Source organism: Pseudophryne corroboree, chromosome 4 (assembly GCF_028390025.1).
Source record: "Pseudophryne corroboree isolate aPseCor3 chromosome 4, aPseCor3.hap2, whole genome shotgun sequence".
In the NCBI taxonomy this organism is placed as follows: domain Eukaryota; kingdom Metazoa; phylum Chordata; class Amphibia; order Anura; family Myobatrachidae; genus Pseudophryne; species Pseudophryne corroboree.
This window is the reverse complement of record NC_086447.1, coordinates 16,497,281-16,517,840: the sequence shown is the minus strand read 5'-3', so window position 1 is coordinate 16,517,840 and position 20,560 is coordinate 16,497,281. Positions and strand designations below refer to the sequence as shown.

At 36.8% G+C, this 20,560-nt stretch overlaps 13 non-coding genes across 13 annotated transcripts; 12 read left to right on the top strand and 1 right to left on the bottom strand.

The window, feature by feature from the left end:
* Positions 1 to 1,699: 1,699 nt before the first annotated feature.
* On the top strand, positions 1,700 to 1,773 carry TRNAN-GUU (transfer RNA asparagine (anticodon GUU)). Its single transcript has one exon. It is a non-coding gene; the product is annotated as a tRNA-Asn (tRNA).
* Positions 1,774 to 2,865: 1,092 nt separating this feature from the next.
* TRNAN-GUU (transfer RNA asparagine (anticodon GUU)) lies at positions 2,866 to 2,939 on the top strand. The gene has a single exon. It is a non-coding gene; the product is annotated as a tRNA-Asn (tRNA).
* Positions 2,940 to 5,199: 2,260 nt separating this feature from the next.
* TRNAN-GUU (transfer RNA asparagine (anticodon GUU)) lies at positions 5,200 to 5,273 on the top strand. Its single transcript has one exon. It is a non-coding gene; the product is annotated as a tRNA-Asn (tRNA).
* Positions 5,274 to 7,532: 2,259 nt separating this feature from the next.
* TRNAN-GUU (transfer RNA asparagine (anticodon GUU)) lies at positions 7,533 to 7,606 on the top strand. The gene has a single exon. It is a non-coding gene; the product is annotated as a tRNA-Asn (tRNA).
* Positions 7,607 to 8,698: 1,092 nt separating this feature from the next.
* Positions 8,699 to 8,772, top strand: TRNAN-GUU (transfer RNA asparagine (anticodon GUU)). Its single transcript has one exon. It is a non-coding gene; the product is annotated as a tRNA-Asn (tRNA).
* Positions 8,773 to 11,032: 2,260 nt separating this feature from the next.
* TRNAN-GUU (transfer RNA asparagine (anticodon GUU)) lies at positions 11,033 to 11,106 on the top strand. Its single transcript has one exon. It is a non-coding gene; the product is annotated as a tRNA-Asn (tRNA).
* Positions 11,107 to 12,199: 1,093 nt separating this feature from the next.
* TRNAN-AUU (transfer RNA asparagine (anticodon AUU)) lies at positions 12,200 to 12,273 on the top strand. The gene has a single exon. It is a non-coding gene; the product is annotated as a tRNA-Asn (tRNA).
* Positions 12,274 to 13,366: 1,093 nt separating this feature from the next.
* On the top strand, positions 13,367 to 13,440 carry TRNAN-GUU (transfer RNA asparagine (anticodon GUU)). The gene has a single exon. It is a non-coding gene; the product is annotated as a tRNA-Asn (tRNA).
* A 2,260-nt stretch (positions 13,441 to 15,700) lies between these two features.
* Positions 15,701 to 15,774, top strand: TRNAN-GUU (transfer RNA asparagine (anticodon GUU)). The gene has a single exon. It is a non-coding gene; the product is annotated as a tRNA-Asn (tRNA).
* An 835-nt stretch (positions 15,775 to 16,609) lies between these two features.
* On the bottom strand, positions 16,610 to 16,681 carry TRNAM-CAU (transfer RNA methionine (anticodon CAU)). Its single transcript has one exon. It is a non-coding gene; the product is annotated as a tRNA-Met (tRNA).
* Positions 16,682 to 18,032: 1,351 nt separating this feature from the next.
* On the top strand, positions 18,033 to 18,106 carry TRNAN-GUU (transfer RNA asparagine (anticodon GUU)). Its single transcript has one exon. It is a non-coding gene; the product is annotated as a tRNA-Asn (tRNA).
* Positions 18,107 to 19,199: 1,093 nt separating this feature from the next.
* On the top strand, positions 19,200 to 19,273 carry TRNAN-GUU (transfer RNA asparagine (anticodon GUU)). Its single transcript has one exon. It is a non-coding gene; the product is annotated as a tRNA-Asn (tRNA).
* Positions 19,274 to 20,366: 1,093 nt separating this feature from the next.
* Positions 20,367 to 20,440, top strand: TRNAN-GUU (transfer RNA asparagine (anticodon GUU)). The gene has a single exon. It is a non-coding gene; the product is annotated as a tRNA-Asn (tRNA).
* Positions 20,441 to 20,560: the final 120 nt, after the last annotated feature.

Here is a 20,560-nt window from a genome sequence, read left to right as displayed (position 1 = left end):
CAATGCATCATTGAAATTCAAGATGGAAAGATGATTTTGAAATATCAATTGTACATTTTGCATTGCTCTTCTGGTGACAATGTAGCTTGTTTTTGTCAATTACCATTTCAGTAATAGGGTAAAGAAAATTAAGTGGATTTCTGAAAGAAAACAATGCTGTCAATATACTATTAAAACAAATTAAAATGTTAAAAGTTATTGTACTTTAAGTAAAAATAAAAGAGTCAAAATATCAATTCCAGTTTTGGAAGAATTTAATTAACAAAAAAATAAGTGCACATAGTAGAGGATGGTTTCAATCCACCGACCTCTGGGTTATGGGCCCAGCACGCTTCTGCTGCCCCACTCTGCTGCTCATGTAAGTGTCAGAGATCCTGAAGTACTCACTCATTATGTGAAAGTACCAATGTGTTTCGTCTTTGGTCAATGGAAGAAAAATCTTGCAAAACTCTCCAGATTATTGCCTTTTTAACCTTTTTCTAGGAAACTTTCTAGATGAATGCTTTTTAGCCTTTGTCAGTACATGCTTTTGCAAGCTGTCTCTGTGGCGCAATCGGTTAGCGCATTCGTCTGTTAACCGAAAGGTTGGTGGTTCAATCCCACCCAGGGACGTAATTGACCTTGTGATCAAATTTTGGTGATCTTTAAGTAGACAAGTCAAAATTTCAAACCACCTCTTATAGTGTAGGGTACCTGGCCTTCTCTGATGCAATCAGATTTGATTAAGTCATTTTATAAAAAACAGGAAGCACAATTTAGCATGGGGTTGCAGAGAAAAAAAATTATGCAGGCAGAGAAATCCAATTGAGTGATTAATCAGCTCTCCATTTTATGGCTTTATTTTTATGCTAACACATTTGCTCTCTGAAAAGTGTCCACAAAGCCAAGTCTCTGATTAACACCTTTGTAGGAATGGTTTTTCACCTATTACTGATTAAAACTTGCTTCATTGGAAAGGCAGCAAGATGCATCCTCATTACAATGTCCACTGAAATAATACAGGTTGACACCAGGAAACATAAACCTCACTGCATCCTTGCTGCTTTCTCAAGTGGGAATCTGTTTAATGTGAAAACCAGGTGATATCTAATCAGCACACAGGTAAGAAGTTAAGAAAATCTTTCTTTAAGGGTGAAGATGTTTCTCACAAAATCGTTGCCCCAATGCATCATTGAAATTCAAGATGGAAAGATGATTTTGAAATATCAATTGTACATTTTGCATTGCTCATCTGGTGACAATGTAGCTTGTTTTTGTCAATTACCATTTCAGTAATAGGGTAAAGAAAATTAAGTGGATTTCTGAAAGAAAACAATGCTGTCAATATACTATTAAAACAAATTAAAATGTTAAAAGTTATTGTACTTTAAGTAAAAATAAAAGAGTCAAAATATCAATTCCAGTTTTGGAAGAATTTAATTAACAAAAAAATAAGTGCACATAGCAGAGGATGGTTTCGATCCACCGACCTCTGGGTTATGGGCCCAGCATGCTTCCGCTGCGCCACTCTGCTGCTCATGTATGTGTCAGAGATCCTGAAGTACTCACTCATCATGTGAAAGTACCAATGTGTTTCTTCGTTGGTCAATGGAAGAAAAATCTTGCAAAACTCTCCAGATTATTGCCTTTTTAACCTTTTTCGAGGAAACTTTCTAGATGAATGCTTTTTAGCCTTTGTCAGTACATGCTTTTGCAAGCTGTCTCTGTGGCGCAATCGGTTAGCGCATTCGGCTGTTAACCGAAAGGTTGGTGGTTCAATCCCACCCAGGGACGTAATTGACCTTGTGATCAAATTTTGCTGATCTTTAAGTAGACAAGTCAAAATTTCAAACCACCTCTTATGGTGTAGGGTACCTGGCCTTCTCTGATGCAATCAGAGTCATATTTGATTAAGTCATTTTATAAAAAACAGGAAGCACAATTTAGCATGGGGTTGCAGAGAAAAAAAATTATGCAGGCAGAGAAATCCAATTGAGTGATTAATCAGCTCTCCATTTTATGGCTTTATTTTTATGCTAACACATTTGCTCTCTGAAAAGTGTCCACAAAGCCAAGTCTCTGATTAACACCTTTGTAGGAATGGTTTTTCACCTATTACTGATTAAAACTTGCTTCATTGGAAAGGCAGCAAGATGCATCCTCATTACAATGTCCACTGAAATAATACAGGTTGACACCAGGAAACATAAACCTCACTGCATCCTTGCTGCTTTCTCAAGTGGGAATCTGTTTAATGTGAAAACCAGGTGATATCTAATCAGCACACAGGTAAGAAGTTAAGAAAATCTTTCTTTAAGGGTGAAGATGTTTCTCACAAAATCGTTGCCCCAATGCATCATTGAAATTCAAGATGGAAAGATGATTTTGAAATATCAATTGTACATTTTGCATTGCTCATCTGGTGACAATGTAGCTTGTTTTTGTCAATTACCATTTCAGTAATAGGGTAAAGAAAATTAAGTGGATTTCTGAAAGAAAACAATGCTGTCAATATACTATTAAAACAAATTAAAATGTTAAAAGTTATTGTACTTTAAGTAAAAATAAAAGAGTCAAAATATCAATTCCAGTTTTGGAAGAATTTAATTAACAAAAAAATAAGTGCACATAGCAGAGGATGGTTTTGATCCACCGACCTCTGGGTTATGGGCCCAGCACGCTTCCGCTGCGCCACTCTGCTGCTCATGTAAGTGTCAGAGATCCTGAAGTACTCACTCATCATGTGAAAGTACCAATGTGTTTCTTCGTTGGTCAATGGAAAAAAATCTTGCAAAACTCTCCAGATTATTGCCTTTTTAACCTTTTTCTAGGAAACTTTCTAGATGAATGCTTTTTAGCCTTTGTCAGTACATGCTTTTGCAAGCTGTCTCTGTGGCGCAATCGGTTAGCGCATTCGGCTGTTAACCGAAAGGTTGGTGGTTCAATCCCAACCAGGGACGTAATTGACCTTGTGATCAAATTTTGCTGATCTTTAAGTAGACAAGTCAAAATTTCAAACCACCTCTTATGGTGTAGGGTACCTGGCCTTCTCTGATGCAATCAGAGTCATATTTGATTAAGTCATTTTATAAAAAACAGGAAGCACAATTTAGCATGGGGTTGCAGAGAAAAAAAATGATGCAGGCAGAGAAATCCAATTGAGTGATTAAACAGCTCTCCATTTTATGGCTTTATTTTTATGCTAACACATTTGCTCTCTGAAAAGTGTCCACAAAGCCAAGTCTCTGATTAACACCTTTGTAGGAATGGTTTTTCACCTATTACTGATTAAAACTTGCTTCATTGGAAAGGCAGCAAGATGCATCCTCATTACAATGTCCACTGAAATAATACAGGTTGACACCAGGAAACATAAACCTCACTGCATCCTTGCTGTTTTCTCAAGTGGGAATCTGTTTAATGTGAAAACCAGGTGATATCTAATCAGCACACAGGTAAGAAGTTACGAAAATCTTTCTTTAAGGGTGAAGATGTTTCTCACAAAATCGTTGCCCCAATGCATCATTGAAATTCAAGATGGAAAGATGATTTTGAAATATCAATTGTACATTTTGCATTGCTCTTCTGGTGACAATGTAGCTTGTTTTTGTCAATTACCATTTCAGTAATAGGGTAAAGAAAATTAAGTGGATTTCTGAAAGAAAACAATGCTGTCAATATACTATTAAAACAAATTAAAAAGTTAAAAGTTATTGTACTTTAAGTAAAAATAAAAGAGTCAAAATATCAATTCCAGTTTTGGAAGAATTTAATTAACAAAAAAATAAGTGCACATAGCAGAGGATGGTTTCGATCCACCGACCTCTGGGTTATGGGCCCAGCACGCTTCCGCTGCGCCACTCTGCTGCTCATGTAAGTGTCAGAGATCCTGAAGTACTCACTCATCATGTGAAAGTACCAATGTGTTTCTTCGTTGGTCAATGGAAGAAAAATCTTGCAAAACTCTCCAGATTATTGCCTTTTTAACCTTTTTCTAGGAAACTTTCTAGATGAATGCTTTTTAGCCTTTGTCAGTACATGCCTTTGCAAACTGTCTCTGTGGCGCAATCGGTTAGCGCATTCGGCTGTTAATCGAAAGGTTGGTGGTTCAATCCCAACCAGGGACGTAATTGACCTTGTGATCAAATTTTGCTGATCTTTAAGTAGACAAGTCAAAATTTCAAACCACCTCTTATGGTGTAGGGTACCTGGCCTTCTCTGATGCAATCAGAGTCATATTTGATTAAGTCATTTTATAAAAAACAGGAAGCACAATTTAGCATGGGGTTGCAGAGAAAAAAAATGATGCAGGCAGAGAAATCCAATTGAGTGATTAATCAGCTCTCCATTTTATGGCTTTATTTTTATGCTAACACATTTGCTCTCTGAAAAGTGTCCACAAAGCCAAGTCTCTGATTAACACCTTTGTAGGAATGGTTTTTCACCTATTACTGATTAAAACTTGCTTCATTGGAAAGGCAGCAAGATGCATCCTCATTACAATGTCCACTGAAATAATACAGGTTGACACCAGGAAACATAAACCTCACTGCATCCTTGCTGCTTTCTCAAGTGGTAATCTGTTTAATGTGAAAACCAGGTGATATCTAATCAGCACACAGGTAAGAAGTTAAGAAAATCTTTCTTTAAGGGTGAAGATGTTTCTCACAAAATCGTTGCCCCAATGCATCATTGAAATTCAAGATGGAAAGATGATTTTGAAATATCAATTGTACATTTTGCATTGCTCATCTGGTGACAATGTAGCTTGTTTTTGTCAATTACCATTTCAGTAATAGGGTAAAGAAAATTAAGTGGATTTCTGAAAGAAAACAATGCTGTCAATATACTATTAAAACAAATTAAAATGTTAAAAGTTATTGTACTTTAAGTAAAAATAAAAGAGTCAAAATATCAATTCCAGTTTTGGAAGAATTTAATTAACAAAAAAATAAGTGCACATAGCAGAGGATGGTTTCGATCCACCGACCTCTGGGTTATGGGCCCAGCACGCTTCCGCTGCGCCACTCTGCTGCTCATGTAAGTGTCAGAGATCCTGAAGTACTCACTCATCATGTGAAAGTACCAATGTGTTTCTTCGTTGGTCAATGGAAGAAAAATCTTGCAAAACTCTCCAGATTATTGCCTTTTTAACCTTTTTCTAGGAAACTTTCTAGATGAATGCTTTTTAGCCTTTGTCAGTACATGCTTTTGCAAGCTGTCTCTGTGGCGCAATCGGTTAGCGCATTCGGCTGTTAACCGAAAGGTTGGTGGTTCAATCCCAACCAGGGACGTAATTGACCTTGTGATCAAATTTTGCTGATCTTTAAGTAGACAAGTCAAAATTTCAAACCACCTCTTATGGTGTAGGGTACCTGGCCTTCTCTGATGCAATCAGAGTCATATTTGATTAAGTCATTTTATAAAAACAGGAAGCACAATTTAGCATGGGGTTGCAGAGAAAAAAAATGATGCAGGCAGAGAAATCCAATTGAGTGATTAATCAGCTCTCCATTTTAAGGCTTTATTTTTATGCTAACACATTTGCTCTCTGAAAAGTGTCCACAAAGCCAAGTCTCTGATTAACACCTTTGTAGGAATGGTTTTTCACCTATTACTGATTAAAACTTGCTTCATTGGAAAGGCAGCAAGATGCATCCTCATTACAATGTCCACTGAAATAATACAGGTTGACACCAGGAAACATAAACCTCACTGCATCCTTGCTGCTTTCTCAAGTGGGAATCTGTTTAATGTGAAAACCAGGTGATATCTAATCAGCACACAGGTAAGAAGTTAAGAAAATCTTTCTTTAAGGGTGAAGATGTTTCTCACAAAATCGTTGCCCCAATGCATCATTGAAATTCAAGATGGAAAGATGATTTTGAAATATCAATTGTACATTTTGCATTGCTCTTCTGGTGACAATGTAGCTTGTTTTTGTCAATTACCATTTCAGTAATAGGGTAAAGAAAATTAAGTGGATTTCTGAAAGAAAACAATGCTGTCAATATACTATTAAAACAAATTAAAATGTTAAAAGTTATTGTACTTTAAGTAAAAATAAAAGAGTCAAAATATCAATTCCAGTTTTGGAAGAATTTAATTAACAAAAAAATAAGTGCACATAGCAGAGGATGGTTTCGATCCACCGACCTCTGGGTTATGGGCCCAGCACGCTTCCGCTGCGCCACTCTGCTGCTCATGTAAGTGTCAGAGATCCTGAAGTACTCACTCATCATGTGAAAGTACCAATGTGTTTCTTCGTTGGTCAATGGAAGAAAAATCTTGCAAAACTCTCCAGATTATTGCCTTTTTAACCTTTTTCTAGGAAACTTTCTAGATGAATGCTTTTTAGCCTTTGTCAGTACATGCTTTTGCAAGCTGTCTCTGTGGCACAATCGGTTAGCGCATTCGGCTGTTAACCGAAAGGTTGGTGGTTCAATCTCAACCAGGGACGTAATTGACCTTGTGATCAAATTTTGCTGATCTTTAAGTAGACAAGTCAAAATTTCAAACCACCTCTTATGGTGTAGGGTACCTGGCCTTCTCTGATGCAATCAGAGTCATATTTGATTAAGTCATTTTATAAAAAACAGGAAGCACAATTTAGCATGGGGTTGCAGAGAAAAAAAATGATGCAGGCAGAGAAATCCAATTGAGTGATTAAACAGCTCTCCATTTTATGGCTTTATTTTTATGCTAACACATTTGCTCTCTGAAAAGTGTCCACAAAGCCAAGTCTCTGATTAACACCTTTGTAGGAATGGTTTTTCACCTATTACTGATTAAAACTTGCTTCATTGGAAAGGCAGCAAGATGCATCCTCATTACAATGTCCACTGAAATAATACAGGTTGACACCAGGAAACATAAACCTCACTGCATCCTTGCTGCTTTCTCAAGTGGGAATCTGTTTAATGTGAAAACCAGGTGATATCTAATCAGCACACAGGTAAGAAGTTACGAAAATCTTTCTTTAAGGGTGAAGATGTTTCTCACAAAATCGTTGCCCCAATGCATCATTGAAATTCAAGATGGAAAGATGATTTTGAAATATCAATTGTACATTTTGCATTGCTCTTCTGGTGACAATGTAGCTTGTTTTTGTCAATTACCATTTCAGTAATAGGGTAAAGAAAATTAAGTGGATTTCTGAAAGAAAACAATGCTGTCAATATACTATTAAAACAAATTAAAATGTTAAAAGTTATTGTACTTTAAGTAAAAATAAAAGAGTCAAAATATCAATTCCAGTTTTGGAAGAATTTAATTAACAAAAAAATAAGTGCACATAGCAGAGGATGGTTTCGATCCACCGACCTCTGGGTTATGGGCCCAGCACGCTTCCGCTGCGCCACTCTGCTGCTCATGTAAGTGTCAGAGATCCTGAAGTACTCACTCATCATGTGAAAGTACCAATGTGTTTCTTCGTTGGTCAATGGAAGAAAAATCTTGCAAAACTCTCCAGATTATTGCCTTTTTAACCTTTTTCTAGGAAACTTTCTAGATGAATGCTTTTTAGCCTTTGTCAGTACATGCTTTTGCAAGCTGTCTCTGTGGCGCAATCGGTTAGCGCATTCGGCTGTTAACCGAAAGGTTGGTGGTTCAATCCCAACCAGGGACGTAATTGACCTTGTGATCAAATTTTGCTGATCTTTAAGTAGACAAGTCAAAATTTCAAACCACCTCTTATGGTGTAGGGTACCTGGCCTTCTCTGATGCAATCAGAGTCATATTTGATTAAGTCATTTTATAAAAACAGGAAGCACAATTTAGCATGGGGTTGCAGAGAAAAAAAATGATGCAGGAAGAGAAATCCAATTGAGTGATTAATCAGCTCTCCATTTTATGGCTTTATTTTTATGCTAACACATTTGCTCTCTGAAAAGTGTCCACAAAGCCAAGTCTCTGATTAACACCTTTGTAGGAATGGTTTTTCACCTATTACTGAATAAAACTTGCTTCATTGGAAAGGCAGCAAGATGCATCCTCATTACAATGTCCACTGAAATAATACAGGTTGACACCAGGAAACATAAACCTCACTGCATCCTTGCTGCTTTCTCAAGTGGGAATCTGTTTAATGTGAAAACCAGGTGATATCTAATCAGCACACAGGTAAGAAGTTAAGAAAATCTTTCTTTAAGGGTGAAGATGTTTCTCACAAAATCGTTGCCCCAATGCATCATTGAAATTCAAGATGGAAAGATGATTTTGAAATATCAATTGTACATTTTGCATTGCTCATCTGGTGACAATGTAGCTTGTTTTTGTCAATTACCATTTCAGTAATAGGGTAAAGAAAATTAAGTGGATTTCTGAAAGAAAACAATGCTGTCAATATACTATTAAAACAAATTAAAATGTTAAAAGTTATTGTACTTTAAGTAAAAATAAAAGAGTCAAAATATCAATTCCAGTTTTGGAAGAATTTAATTAACAAAAAAATAAGTGCACATAGCAGAGGATGGTTTCGATCCACCGACCTCTGGGTTATGGGCCCAGCACGCTTCCGCTGCGCCACTCTGCTGCTCATGTAAGTGTCAGAGATCCTGAAGTACTCACTCATCATGTGAAAGTACCAATGTGTTTCTTCGTTGGTCAATGGAAGACAAATCTTGCAAAACTCTCCAGATTATTGCCTTTTTAACTTTTTTCTAGGAAACTTTCTAGATGAATGCTTTTTAGCCTTTGTCAGTACATGCTTTTGCAAGCTGTCTCTGTGGCGCAATCGGTTAGCGCATTCGGCTGTTAACCGAAAGGTTGGTGGTTCAATCCCAACCAGGGACGTAATTGACCTTGTGATCAAATTTTGCTGATCTTTAAGTAGACAAGTCAAAATTTCAAACCACCTCTTATGGTGTAGGGTACCTGGCCTTCTCTGATGCAATCAGAGTCATATTTGATTAAGTCATTTTATAAAAAACAGGAAGCACAATTTAGCATGGGGTTGCAGAGAAAAAAAATGATGCAGGCAGAGAAATCCAATTGAGTGATTAATCAGCTCTCCATTTTATGGCTTTATTTTTATGCTAACACATTTGCTCTCTGAAAAGTGTCCACAAAGCCAAGTCTCTGATTAACACCTTTGTAGGAATGGTTTTTCACCTATTACTGATTAAAACTTGCTTCATTGGAAAGGCAGCAAGATGCATCCTCATTACAATGTCCACTGAAATAATACAGGTTGACACCAGGAAACATAAACCTCACTGCATCCTTGCTGCTTTCTCAAGTGGGAATCTGTTTAATGTGAAAACCAGGTGATATCTAATCAGCACACAGGTAAGAAGTTAAGAAAATCTTTCTTTAAGGGTGAAGATGTTTCTCACAAAATCGTTGCCCCAATGCATCATTGAAATTCAAGATGGAAAGATGATTTTGAAATATCAATTGTACATTTTGCATTGCTCTTCTGGTGACAATGTAGCTTGTTTTTGTCAATTACCATTTCAGTAATAGGGTAAAGAAAATTAAGTGGATTTCTGAAAGAAAACAATGCTGTCAATATACTATTAAAACAAATTAAAAAGTTAAAAGTTATTGTACTTTAAGTAAAAATAAAAGAGTCAAAATATCAATTCCAGTTTTGGAAGAATTTAATTAACAAAAAAATAAGTGCACATAGCAGAGGATGGTTTCGATCCACCGACCTCTGGGTTATGGGCCCAGCACGCTTCCGCTGCGCCACTCTGCTGCTCATGTAAGTGTCAGAGATCCTGAAGTACTCACTCATCATGTGAAAGTACCAATGTGTTTCTTCGTTGGTCAATGGAAGAAAAATCTTGCAAAACTCTCCAGATTATTGCCTTTTTAACCTTTTTCTAGGAAACTTTCTAGATGAATGCTTTTTAGCCTTTGTCAGTACATGCTTTTGCAAGCTGTCTCTGTGGCGCAATCGGTTAGCGCATTCGGCTGTTAACTGAAAGGTTGGTGGTTCAATCCCAACCAGGGACGTAATTGACCTTGTGATCAAATTTTGCTGATCTTTAAGTAGACAAGTCAAAATTTCAAACCACCTCTTATGGTGTAGGGTACCTGGCCTTCTCTGATGCAATCAGAGTCATATTTGATTAAGTCATTTTATAAAAAACAGGAAGCACAATTTAGCATGGGGTTGCAGAGAAAAAAAATGATGCAGGCAGAGAAATCCAATTGAGTGATTAAACAGCTCTCCATTTTATGGCTTTATTTTTATGCTAACACATTTGCTCTCTGAAAAGTGTCCACAAAGCCAAGTCTCTGATTAACACCTTTGTAGGAATGGTTTTTCACCTATTACTGATTAAAACTTGCTTCATTGGAAAGGCAGCAAGATGCATCCTCATTACAATGTCCACTGAAATAATACAGGTTGACACCAGGAAACATAAACCTCACTGCATCCTTGCTGCTTTCTCAAGTGGGAATCTGTTTAATGTGAAAACCAGGTGATATCTAATCAGCACACAGGTAAGAAGTTACGAAAATCTTTCTTTAAGGGTGAAGATGTTTCTCACAAAATCGTTGCCCCAATGCATCATTGAAATTCAAGATGGAAAGATGATTTTGAAATATCAATTGTACATTTTGCATTGCTCTTCTGGTGACAATGTAGCTTGTTTTTGTCAATTACCATTTCAGTAATAGGGTAAAGAAAATTAAGTGGATTTCTGAAAGAAAACAATGCTGTCAATATACTATTAAAACAAATTAAAATGTTAAAAGTTATTGTACTTTAAGTAAAAATAAAAGAGTCAAAATATCAATTCCAGTTTTGGAAGAATTTTATTAACAAAAAAATAAGTGCACATAGCAGAGGATGGTTTCGATCCACCGACCTCTGGGTTATGGGCCCAGCACGCTTCCGCTGCGCCACTCTGCTGCTCATGTAAGTGTCAGAGATCCTGAAGTACTCACTCATCATGTGAAAGTACCAATGTGTTTCTTCGTTGGTCAATGGAAGAAAAATCTTGCAAAACTCTCCAGATTATTGCCTTTTTAACCTTTTTCTAGGAAACTTTCTAGATGAATGCTTTTTAGCCTTTGTCAGTACATGCTTTTGCAAGCTGTCTCTGTGGCGCAATCGGTTAGCGCATTCGGCTGTTAACCGAAAGGTTGGTGGTTCAATCCCAACCAGGGACGTAATTGACCTTGTGATCAAATTTTGCTGATCTTTAAGTAGACAAGTCAAAATTTCAAACCACCTCTTATGGTGTAGGGTACCTGGCCTTCTCTGATGCAATCAGAGTCATATTTGATTAAGTCATTTTATAAAAAACAGGAAGCACAATTTAGCATGGGGTTGCAGAGAAAAAAAATGATGCAGGCAGAGAAATCCAATTGAGTGATTAATCAGCTCTCCATTTTATGGCTTTATTTTTATGCTAACACATTTGCTCTCTGAAAAGTGTCCACAAAGCCAAGTCTCTGATTAACACCTTTGTAGGAATGGTTTTTCACCTATTACTGATTAAAACTTGCTTCATTGGAAAGGCAGCAAGATGCATCCTCATTACAATGTCCACTGAAATAATACAGGTTGACACCAGGAAACATAAACCTCACTGCATCCTTGCTGCTTTCTCAAGTGGGAATCTGTTTAATGTGAAAACCAGGTGATATCTAATCAGCACACAGGTAAGAAGTTAAGAAAATCTTTCTTTAAGGGTGAAGATGTTTCTCACAAAATCGTTGCCCCAATGCATCATTGAAATTCAAGATGGAAAGATGATTTTGAAATATCAATTGTACATTTTGCATTGCTCATCTGGTGACAATGTAGCTTGTTTTTGTCAATTACCATTTCAGTAATAGGGTAAAGAAAATTAAGTGGATTTCTGAAAGAAAACAATGCTGTCAATATACTATTAAAACAAATTAAAATGTTAAAAGTTATTGTACTTTAAGTAAAAATAAAAGAGTCAAAATATCAATTCCAGTTTTGGAAGAATTTAATTAACAAAAAAATAAGTGCACATAGCAGAGGATGGTTTCGATCCACCGACCTCTGGGTTATGGGCCCAGCACGCTTCCGCTGCGCCACTCTGCTGCTCATGTAAGTTTCAGAGATCCTGAAGTACTCACTCATCATGTGAAAGTACCAATGTGTTTCTTCGTTGGTCAATGGAAGAAAAATCTTGCAAAACTCTCCAGATTATTGCCTTTTTAACCTTTTTCTAGGAAACTTTCTAGATGAATGCTTTTTAGCCTTTGTCAGTACATGCTTTTGCAAGCTGTCTCTGTGGCGCAATCGGTTAGCGCATTCGGCTATTAACCGAAAGGTTGGTGGTTCAATCCCAACCAGGGACGTAATTGACCTTGTGATCAAATTTTGCTGATCTTTAAGTAGACAAGTCAAAATTTCAAACCACCTCTTATGGTGTAGGGTACCTGGCCTTCTCTGATGCAATCAGAGTCATATTTGATTAAGTCATTTTATAAAAAACAGGAAGCACAATTTAGCATGGGGTTGCAGAGAAAAAAAATGATGCAGGCAGAGAAATCCAATTGAGTGATTAATCAGCTCTCCATTTTATGGCTTTATTTTTATGCTAACACATTTGCTCTCTGAAAAGTGTCCACAAAGCCAAGTCTCTGATTAACACCTTTGTAGGAATGGTTTTTCACCTATTACTGATTAAAACTTGCTTCATTGGAAAGGCAGCAAGATGCATCCTCATTACAATGTCCACTGAAATAATACAGGTTGACACCAGGAAACATAAACCTCACTGCATCCTTGCTGCTTTCTCAAGTGGGAATCTGTTTAATGTGAAAACCAGGTGATATCTAATCAGCACACAGGTAAGAAGTTAAGAAAATCTTTCTTTAAGGGTGAAGATGTTTCTCACAAAATCGTTGCCCCAATGCATCATTGAAATTCAAGATGGAAAGATGATTTTGAAATATCAATTGTACATTTTGCATTGCTCATCTGGTGACAATGTAGCTTGTTTTTGTCAATTACCATTTCAGTAATAGGGTAAAGAAAATTAAGTGGATTTCTGAAAGAAAACAATGCTGTCAATATACTATTAAAACAAATTAAAATGTTAAAATTTATTGTACTTTAAGTAAAAATAAAAGAGTCAAAATATCAATTCCAGTTTTGGAAGAATTTAATTAACAAAAAAATAAGTGCACATAGCAGAGGATGGTTTCGATCCACCGACCTCTGGGTTATGGGCCCAGCACGCTTCCGCTGCGCCACTCTGCTGCTCATGTAAGTGTCAGAGATCCTGAAGTACTCACTCATCATGTGAAAGTACCAATGTGTTTCTTCGTTGGTCAATGGAAGAAAAATCTTGCAAAACTCTCCAGATTATTGCCTTTTTAACCTTTTTCTAGGAAACTTTCTAGATGAATGCTTTTTAGCCTTTGTCAGTACATGCTTTTGCAAGCTGTCTCTGTGGCGCAATCGGTTAGCGCATTCGGCTGTTAACCGAAAGGTTGGTGGTTCAATCCCAACCAGGGACGTAATTGACCTTGTGATCAAATTTTGCTGATCTTTAAGTAGACAAGTCAAAATTTCAAACCACCTCTTATGGTGTAGGGTACCTGGCCTTCTCTGATGCAATCAGAGTCATATTTGATTAAGTCATTTTATAAAAAACAGGAAGCACAATTTAGCATGGGGTTGCAGAGAAAAAAAATGATGCAGGCAGAGAAATCCAATTGAGTGATTAATCAGCTCTCCATTTTATGGCTTTATTTTTATGCTAACACATTTGCTCTCTGAAAAGTGTCCACAAAGCCAAGTCTCTGATTAACACCTTTGTAGGAATGGTTTTTCACCTATTACTGATTAAAACTTGCTTCATTGGAAAGGCAGCAAGATGCATCCTCATTACAATGTCCACTTAAATAATACAGGTTGACACCAGGAACCATAAACCTCACTGCATCCTTGCTGCTTTCTCAAGTGGGAATCTGTTTAATGTGAAAACCAGGTGATATCTAATCAGCACACAGGTAAGAAGTTAAGAAAATCTTTCTTTAAGGGTGAAGATGTTTCTCACAAAATCGTTGCCCCAATGCATCATTGAAATTCAAGATGGAAAGATGATTTTGAAATATCAATTGTACATTTTGCATTGCTCTTCTGGTGACAATGTAGCTTGTTTTTGTCAATTACCATTTCAGTAATAGGGTAAAGAAAATTAAGTGGATTTCTGAAAGAAAACAATGCTGTCAATATACTATTAAAACAAATTAAAATGTTAAAAGTTATTGTACTTTAAGTAAAAATAAAAGAGTCAAAATATCAATTCCAGTTTTGGAAGAATTTAATTAACAAAAAAATAAGTGCACATAGCAGAGGATGGTTTCGATCCACCGACCTCTGGGTTATGGGCCCAGCACGCTTCCACTGTGCCACTCTGCTGCTCATGTAAGTGTCAGAGATCCTGAAGTACTCACTCATCATGTGAAAGTACCAATGTGTTTCTTCGTTGGTCAATGGAAGAAAAATCTTGCAAAACTCTCCAGATTATTGCCTTTTTAACCTTTTTCTAGGAAACTTTCTAGATGAATGCTTTTTAGCCTTTGTCAGTACATGCTTTTGCAAGCTGTCTCTGTGGCGCAATCGGTTAGCGCATTCGGCTGTTAACCGAAAGGTTGGTGGTTCAATCCCAACCAGGGATGTAATTGACCTTGTGATCAAATTTTGCTGATCTTTAAGTAGACAAGTCAAAATTTCAAACCACCTCTTATGGTGTAGGGTACCTGGCCTTCTCTGATGCAATCAGAGTCATATTTGATTAAGTCATTTTATAAAAAACAGGAAGCACAATTTAGCATGGGGTTGCAGAGAAAAAAAATGATGCAGGCAGAGAAATCCAATTGAGTGATTAATCAGCTCTCCATTTTATGGCTTTATTTTTATGCTTAAACATTTGCTCTCTGAAAAGTATCCACAAAGCCAAGTCTCTGATTAACACCTTTGTAGCAATGGTTTTTCACCTATTACTGATTAAAACTTGCTTCATTGGAAAGGCAGCAAGATGCATCCTCATTACAATGTCCACTGAAATAATACAGGTTGACACCAGGAAACATAAACCTCACTGCATCCTTGCTGCTTTCTCAAGTGGGAATCTGTTTAATGTGAAAACCAGGTGATATCTAATCAGCACACAGGTAAGAAGTTAAGAAAATCTTTCTTTAAGGGTGAAGATGTTTCTCACAAAATCGTTGCCCCAATGCATCATTGAAATTCAAGATGGAAAGATGATTTTGAAATATCAATTGTACATTTTGCATTGCTCTTCTGGTGACAATGTAGCTTGTTTTTGTCAATTACCATTTCAGTAATAGGGTAAAGAAAATTAAGTGGATTTCTGAAAGAAAACAATGCTGTCAATATACTATTAAAACAAATTAAAATGTTAAAAGTTATTGTACTTTAAGTAAAAATAAAAGAGTCAAAATATCAATTCCAGTTTTGGAAGAATTTAATTAACAAAAAAATAACTGCACATAGCAGAGGATGGTTTCGATCCACCGACCTTTGGGTTATGGGCCCAGCACGCTTCCGCTGCGCCACTCTGCTGCTCATGTAAGTGTCAGAGATCCTGAAGTACTCACTCATCATGTGAAAGTACCAATGTGTTTCTTCGTTGGTCAATGGAAGAAAAATCTTGCAAAACTCTCCAGATTATTGCCTTTTTAACCTTTTTCTAGGAAACTTTCTAGATGAATGCTTTTTAGCCTTTGTCAGTACATGCTTTTGCAAGCTGTCTCTGTGGCGCAATCGGTTAGCGCATTCGGCTGTTAACCGAAAGGTTGGTGGTTCAATCCCAACCAGGGACGTAATTGACCTTGTGATCAAATTTTGCTGATCTTTAAGTAGACAAGTCAAAATTTCAAACCACCTCTTATGGTGTAGGGTACCTGGCCTTCTCTGATGCAATCAGAGTCATATTTGATTAAGTCATTTTATAAAAAACAGGAAGCACAATTTAGCATGGGGTTGCAGAGAAAAAAAATGATGCAGGCAGAGAAATCCAATTGAGTGATTAATCAGCTCTCCATTTTATGGCTTTATTTTTATGCTAACACATTTGCTCTCTGAAAAGTGTCCACAAAGCCAAGTCTCTGATTAACACCTTTGTAGGAATGGTTTTTCACCTATTACTGATTAAAACTTGCTTCATTGGAAAGGCAGCAAGATGCATCCTCATTACAATGTCCACTGAAATAATACAGGTTGACACCAGGAAACATAAACCTCACTGCATCCTTGCTGCTTTCTCAAGTGGGAATCTGTTTAATGTGAAAACCAGGTGATATCTAATCAGCACACAGGTAAGAAGTTAAGAAAATCTTTCTTTAAGGGTGAAGATGTTTCTCACAAAATCGTTGCCCCAATGCATCATTGAAATTCAAGATGGAAAGATGATTTTGAAATATCAATTGTACATTTTGCATTGCTCTTCTGGTGACAATGTAGCTTGTTTTTGTCAATTACCATTTCAGTAATAGGGTAAAGAAAATTAAGTGGATTTCTGAAAGAAAACAATGCTGTCAATATACTATTAAAACAAATTAAAATGTTAAAAGTTATTGTACTTTAAGTAAAAATAAAAGAGTCAAAATATCAATTCCAGTTTTGGAAGAATTTAATTAACAAAAAAATAACTGCACATAGCAGAGGATGGTTTCGATCCACCGACCTCTGGGTTATGGGCCCAGCACGCTTCCACTGCGCCACACTGCTGCTCATGTAAGTGTCAGAGATCCTGAAGTACTCACTCATCATGTGAAAGTACCAATGTGTTTCTTCGTTGGTCAATGGAAGAAAAATCTTGCAAAACTCTCCAGATTATTGCCTTTTTAACCTTTTTCTAGGAAACTTTCTAGATGAATGCTTTTTAGCCTTTGTCAGTACATGCTTTTGCAAGCTGTCTCTGTGGCGCAATCGGTTAGCGCATTCGGCTGTTAACCGAAAGGTTGGTGGTTCAATCCTAACCAGCGATGTAATTGACCTTGTGATCAAATTTTGCTGATCTTTAAGTAGACAAGTCAAAATTTCAAACCACCTCTTATGGTGTAGGGTACCTGGCCTTCTCTGATGCAATCAGAGTCATATTTGATTAAGTCATTTTATAAAAAACAGGAAGCACAATTTAGCATGGGGTTGCAGAGAAAAAAAATGATGCAGGCAGAGAAATCCAATTGAGTGATTAATCAGCTCTCCATTTTATGGCTTTATTTTTATGCTAAAACATTTGCGATCTGAAAAGTGTCCACAAAGCCAAGTCTCTGATTAACACCTTTGTAGCAATGGTTTTTCACCTATTACTGATTAAAACTTGCTTCATTGGAAAGGCAGCAAGATGCATCCTCATTACAATGTCCACTGAAATAATACAGGTTGACACCAGGAAACATAAACCTCACTGCATCCTTGCTGCTTTCTCAAGTGGGAATCTGTTTAATGTGAAAACCAGGTGATATCTAATCAGCACACAGGTAAGAAGTTAAGAAAATCTTTCTTTAAGGGTGAAGATGTTTCTCACAAAATCGTTGCCCCAATGCATCATTGAAATTCAAGATGGAAAGATGATTTTGAAATATCAATTGTACATTTTGCATTGCTCTTCTGGTGACAATGTAGCTTGTTTTTGTCAATTACCATTTCAGTAATAGGGTAAAGAAAATTAAGTGGATTTCTGAAAGAAAACAATGCTGTCAATATACTATTAAAACAAATTAAAATGTTAAAATTTATTGTACTTTAAGTAAAAATAAAACAGTCAAAATATCAATTCCAGTTTTGGAAGAATTTAATTAACAAAAAAATAAGTGCACATAGCAGAGGATGGTTTCGATCCACCGACCTCTGGGTTATGGGCCCAGCACGCTTCCGCTGCGCCACTCTGCTGCTCATGTAAGTGTCAGAGATCCTGAAGTACTCACTCATCATGTGAAAGTACCAATGTGTTTCTTCGTTGGTCAATGGAAGAAAAATCTTGCAAAACTCCAGATTATTGCCTTTTTAACCTTTTTCTAGGAAACTTTCTAGATGAATGCTTTTTAGCCTTTGTCAGTACATGCTTTTGTAAGCTGTCTCTGTGGCGCAATCGGTTAGCGCATTCGGCTGTTAACCGAAAGGTTGGTGGTTCAATCCCAACCAGGGACGTAATTGACCTTGTGATCAAATTTTGCTGATCTTTAAGTAGACAAGTCAAAATTTCAAACCACCTCTTATGGTGTAGGGTACCTGGCCTTCTCTGATGCAATCAGAGTCATATTTGATTAAGTCATTTTATAAAAAACAGGAAGCACAATTTAGCATGGGGTTGCAGTGAAAAAAAATGATGCAGGCAGAGAAATCCAATTGAGTGATTAATCAGCTCTCCATTTTATGGCTTTATTTTTATGCTAACACATTTGCTCTCTGAAAAGTGTCCACAAAGCCAAGTCTCTGATTAACACCTTTGTAGGAATGGTTTTTCACCTATTACTGATTAAAACTTGCTTCATTGGAAAGGCAGCAAGATGCATCCTCATTACAATGTCCACTGAAATAATACAGGTTGACACCAGGAAACATAAACCTCACTGCATCCTTGCTGCTTTCTCAAGTGGGAATCTGTTTAATGTGAAAACCAGGTGATATCTAATCAGCACACAGGTAAGAAGTTAAGAAAATCTTTCTTTAAGGGTGAAGATGTTTCTCACAAAATCATTGCCCCAATGCATCATTGAAATTCAAGATGGAAAGATGATTTTGAAATATCAATTGTACATTTTGCATTGCTCTTCTGGTGACAATGTAGCTTGTTTTTGTCAATTACCATTTCAGTAATAGGGTAAAGAAAATTAAGTGGATTTCTGAAAGAAAACAATGCTGTCAATATACTATTAAAACAAATTAAAATGTTAAAAGTTATTGTACTTTAAGTAAAAATAAAAGAGTCAAAATATCAATTCCAGTTTTGGAAGAATTTAATTAACAAAAAATTAAGTGCACATAGCAGAGGATGGTTTCGATCCACCGACCTCTGGGTTATGGGCCCAGCACGCTTCCGCTGCGCCACTCTGCTGCTCATGTAAGTGTCAGAGATCCTGAAGTACTCACTCATCATGTGAAAGTACCAATGTGTTTCTTCGTTGGTCAATGGAAGAAAAATCTTGCAAAACTCTCCAGATTATTGCCTTTTTAACCTTTTTCTAGGAAACTTTCTAGATGGATGCTTTTTAGCCTTTGTCAGTACATGCTTTTGCAAGCTGTCTCTGTGGCGCAATCGGTTAGCGCATTCGGCTGTTAACCGAAAGGTTGGTGGTTCAATCCCAACCAGGGACGTAATTGACCTTGTGATCAAATTTTGCTGATCTTTAAGTAGACAAGTCAAAATTTCAAACCACCTCTTATGGTGTAGGGTACCTGGCCTTCTCTGATGCAATCAGAGTCATATTTGATTAAGTCATTTTATAAAAAACAGGAAGCACAATTTAGCATGGGGTTGCAGAGAAAAAAAATGATGCAGGCAGAGAAATCCAATTGAGTGATTAATCAGCTCTCCATTTTATGGCTTTATTTTTATGCTAACACATTTGCTCTCTGAAAAGTGTCCACAAAGCCAAGTCTCTGATTAACACCTTTGTAGGAATGGTTTTTCACCTATTACTGATTAAAACTTGCTTCATTGGAAAGGCAGCAAGATGCATCCTCATTACAATGTCCACTGAAATAATACAGGTTGACACCAGGAAACATAAACCTCACTGCATCCTTGCTGCTTTCTCAAGTGGGAATCTGTTTAATGTGAAAACCAGGTGATATCTAATCAGCACACAGGTAAGAAGTTAAGAAAATCTTTCTTTAAGGGTGAAGATGTTTCTCACAAAATCGTTGCCCCAATGCATCATTGAAATTCAAGATGGAAAGATGATTTTGAAATATCAATTGTACATTTTGCATTGCTCTTCTGGTGACAATGTAGCTTGTTTTTGTCAATTACCATTTCAGTAATAGGGTAAAGAAAATTAAGTGGATTTCTGAAAGAAAACAATGCTGTCAATATACTATTAAAACAAATTAAAATGTTAAAAGTTATTGTACTTTAAGTAAAAATAAAAGAGTCAAAATATCAATTCCAGTTTTGGAAGAATTTAATTAACAAAAAAATAAGGGCACATAGCAGAGGATGGTTTCGATCCACCGACCTCTGGGTTATGGGCCCAGCACGCTTCCGCTGCGCCACTCTGCTGCTCATGTAAGTGTCAGAGATCCTGAAGTACTCACTCATCATGTGAAAGTACCAATGTGTTTCTTCGTTGGTCAATGGAAGAAAAATCTTGCAAAACTCTCCAGATTATTGCCTTTTTAACCTTTTTCTAGGAAACTTTCTAGATGAATGCTTTTTAGCCTTTGTCAGTACATGCTTTTGCAAGCTGTCTCTGTGGCGCAATCGGTTAGCGCATTCGGCTGTTAACCGAAAGGTTGGTGGTTCAATCCCAACCAGGGACGTAATTGACCTTGTGATCAAATTTTGCTGATCTTTAAGTAGACAAGTCAAAATTTCAAACCACCTCTTATGGTGTAGGGTACCTGGCCTTCTCTGATGCAATCAGAGTCATATTTGATTAA